The sequence below is a fragment of the Littorina saxatilis genome, linkage group LG8 (assembly GCF_037325665.1).
Source record: "Littorina saxatilis isolate snail1 linkage group LG8, US_GU_Lsax_2.0, whole genome shotgun sequence".
NCBI classification, from domain to species: domain Eukaryota; kingdom Metazoa; phylum Mollusca; class Gastropoda; order Littorinimorpha; family Littorinidae; genus Littorina; species Littorina saxatilis.
Window position 1 is genome coordinate 26,148,331 of NC_090252.1, and position 4,159 is coordinate 26,152,489.

Genomic DNA, 4,159 nt, shown 5'->3' on the forward strand with positions numbered 1-4,159 from the left:
ACCTTGTGCGCTTGTCCGGAGTTTTTCTTTGTTTCTTTTTTAATTTGAGGTAATCGATAATAGCGTGGCATGAAATACAATTTTGCGAAAACCCGGTGAAAACATATCGCTCCAATGAATGCTGTCCATCATGTGCGAGGTCGGGAAAAGTGTTACACGTATCGCATGAAAACAAAGAGTGTACAGATAAAACTGAAAAGGAATTAAAGCGGAGAAGTCGGCAACTCAGTCAAACCACCTCTAATAAAGTGACAAATAGTACTAAACTATCGACTACTAAGATTCATTTGATTTTGTAACCAAGAATTTAGTTTTTGTTTTTGACGGCGCCATCAATTTAAAAGAAATGCATCTTTTCTGGTTCACATTTAAATTTAAAAAAAATTAAAAACCTACCTTTCTTGTTTTTTGATTCACATTTAGATAGTCAGCATTATATCATTTACATTTAACGTATACTGCATCCCGGTATCAGCATGCTTATTATACAATAAAATAAAAACAGCGCTAGCATACCATGAACATAATTAATTTCCTTGTAAATCTGTTTTGCTTCTTTCTTTATTTATTTATTTGTGTGGGGTGTTTTTTTGCGTGTTTATTTTGGGGAGAGTGTTTTATTGTTCCTCAAAAGCACTTTGGTCAATATCCCTTTAACTTTGAACTACCGTTCAGTTTGAGGACAGAATGCAATTCTTTTATTTTGGACAACAACACTGTTGGGGTTGATGTACAAAATTGATGGTTGACTGATCAAAAGATCAAAATATTGTGTGCGATATCTGTTCCTTTAAACCTTTCGTTTAACCAGCAGGTGACATATGGCATGGCACGGCCCCCGTTTGACCACCCAGGCTCTCCCTCGCCCACTTTGTCCCCGCAAGTTTTTTTGCTACCTTTTCTATATGCACTGTCAATAACATTTTTTGAGGCGAATTTGTCGTTTGCTTGCAAAAAAAAAAGATAGTTAATTATCAGATCAGCTTTGTAAAGGAGATACTAAAAACCGCACATAATTATTCAAAAAAAGTCTGATGCGTGGCGACAACTGCCGCTCCGACTGAAGGGCTATTTACTGAAAAGGAAGGTGGGGGGGGGGGGGGTCCTGGGGAGAGGTGGAGGGGTGGTGGGCAAAATGAGACAGAGCCGATACGATTACGATGTGGAGGGGGGGGGGGGGGGCAGCAAATGTTCGCATGCACATGGTGGTCAGTAACTTTAGTAACACAAATCGACGTTTGATTTTAATCCCACACAGATGTGTTAATTTTTCTTTTGTTATTTTCTTTTTTCTGTCAAAATGTATAAATGAAAAACGTGACAGGCTGGATAAAATTTATCTGAGTGAAACGTTATTTCTTTCAGGGTCCGCATTGGTTTCTAAAAAAACAATAGTGTTTAATTTTAACTTGATTTCATTTACATGAATTCAAATCAGAAACGAAGAAAATATCATCATACCCCGCAATATAACAGTGTCACAGAATCGTGAAACAATTCCGTGAAAACATTCTCTCAATGCTGACAATGTCTTGGTGCGTGGTTCTCACATGTGGTGTCCAGTTGTCCATCTTAGCTAATTTAAATTCCGCGTGTGATGTTTTAAGTGGGCCTATTGGGACGAAGCTGAGTAGATTCGGGATGCGAAAATCAGCAGATTATACGATTTTATGATCCGCGGCAGAGACTATCAAGTGCTCTTGCGTATACAAGAACCAGTCGGTCGGATCGAGTCCAGGTGTGATTTTCGCGTTCTACTTACAGTCGTTTTATCTCAGCTGATAACTCCTTGCCAAATGGTGGCAAAAACGCTCAATGGAAAGTGACATCGCATGCGTTGGGAAGACCGTGGGAAAATATTGAGACCTCAGAATAGGGTCCTACGATTGACCAAAGCAAAAATAATACGACAACACATCATAGTGTGTGTGTGTTTCTGCACGCGGTCTGTTTCTCATAAGACACGCAATAAGCACACCCTGGTCGTAAGGGAAAATAGCCTAATATGGACAACTGCCTGATATGGACCACCTCCTGTTCTGACAAACTAACGGTGCTATAGGTCTCAAAACAATTTCATTCTTTGGATAACTTGCATATATATGCGATATAAACATTTGTAACCACACAATAAGCTAAGCTTATATTAAATGTGGTTATAAATATGTACATCTAGATAGGAATTATTATTTCACGTTATGTCAAGGTCAGAGAATCGCTTATCCCCTTGTTATAAATGTAAGACAGACAAGATACAATTTTTACCAAAAAAAGAGGAAAAGATACAGCAAAAGAATCAGAGGATGTGACAGAGACGGAAGAGAGTAATTTATTTTTTTCAGCAAGAAGGGGGGGGGGGGGGGAGGGTCAGAGGAGAGAGATTATGTTACAGACTTGCCAATCAATGTTCCTGCAGCAGCAATAATTTCATCCAAAATGTTGTCCAAACTAATTAAGCTTAGATTACTCATAATTTATGAATACAAAGAAAAACCTTCAAGAAAAGATTCACTCACACTTGATAAATCCCCAGATGAAGCATCCGTCGCGTGGCACATATGGAAACTGCGTTCTTGATAGTTTACTGTTGCGATCGGTTTGGACGCTCGCCGCACCTCGCGCAACTATCGTGCTGCCATCGCGTCACGATAGGGAAACACAGCTTAAGACTATGCATATAATACTGCTGGTTTCTCTAGTCATTTCTCAAAATGTCGGTCTCTGTCTGCTGTCCCTGTTTGTGTGTCTCTCTATCTCTCTTCGCATTAATTCTGTCGGTCGGTCCGTCTCTCTGTCTGTATCTCTGTATTTCTAGCTCGTCCTCTTTTTGTCTTTTTCTTACTCTCTCAGTTTATGTAAAACAAAACAAAAAACAAGTCGCGTAAGGCGAAAATACAACATTTAGTCAAGTAGCTGTCGAATCACAGAATGAAACTGAACGCAATGCAACGCAGCAAGACCGTATACTCGTAGCATCGCCAGTCCACCGCTCATGGCAAAGACAGTGAAATTGACAAGAAGAGCGGGTAGTAGTTGCGCTGAGAAGGATAGCACGCTTTACTGTACCTCTCTTCGTTTTAACTTTCTGAGCGTGTTTTTAATCCAAACATATCATATCTATATGTTTTGGAATCAAGAACCGACAAGGAATAAGATGAAAGTGTTTTTTAAATTGATTTGGAAAATTTAATTTTGATCATAATTTTTATATTTTTAATTTTCAGAGCTTGTTTTTAATCCAATATAACATATTTATATGTTTTGGAATCAGCAAATGATGGAGAATAAGATGAACGTAAATGTGGATTGTTTTATAAAAATTTTTTTTTTTTTTACAATTTTCAGATTTTTAATGACCAAAGTCATTATTCAATCTTTAAGCCACCAAGCTGAAATGCAATACCGAAGTCCGGGCATCGTCGAACATTACTTGACCAAAATTTCAACCAATTTGGTTTGAAAAATGAGGGCGTGACAGTGCCGCCTCAACTTTCACGAAAAGCCGGATATGACGTCATCAAAGACATTTATCAAAAAAATGAAAAAAACGTTCGGGGATTTCATACCCAGGAACTCTCATGTCAAATTTCATAAAGATCGGTACAGTAGTTTAGTCTGAATCGCTCTACACACACACACACACACACACACACACACACACACACACACACACATCCCTGCCTGTCTGCCTGTTCTCTCTCTCTTAGGTTACTTTCACGGATTATGCAAAAAAGAAATATGCACGGCTGCTTCACACTTTTCTTGTTTTCTTCTATTCTCAACCTTGGTGTCTGTCTGCGTGTCTGTGTGTCTGTTCTGTTTGGTGTTCGTCTGTCCTCTCTCTCTCTCTCTCTCTCTCTCCCCTTCTCCTCTCCCCATCTCTCTCTCGCCATCTCCTCTCTCTTTTCGCTCTCTCATCTCTCTCTCCTCTCTCTCTCTCCCCTTCCTCTCTCTCCCCATCTCTCTCTCGCCATCTCTCTCTCTTTTTCGCTCTCTTCATCTCTCTTTCTCCTCTCTCTCTCGCTGCTCTCTCTCTCTCTCTCTCTCTCTCTCACAGTCAGCATATTACAAATGATGGTTTATCCTGGCAAATTTCGACCAAATGATTATCGAAGATGGTTATGCAAATAAGATGCAACAACGGAAAACAGACGAAATT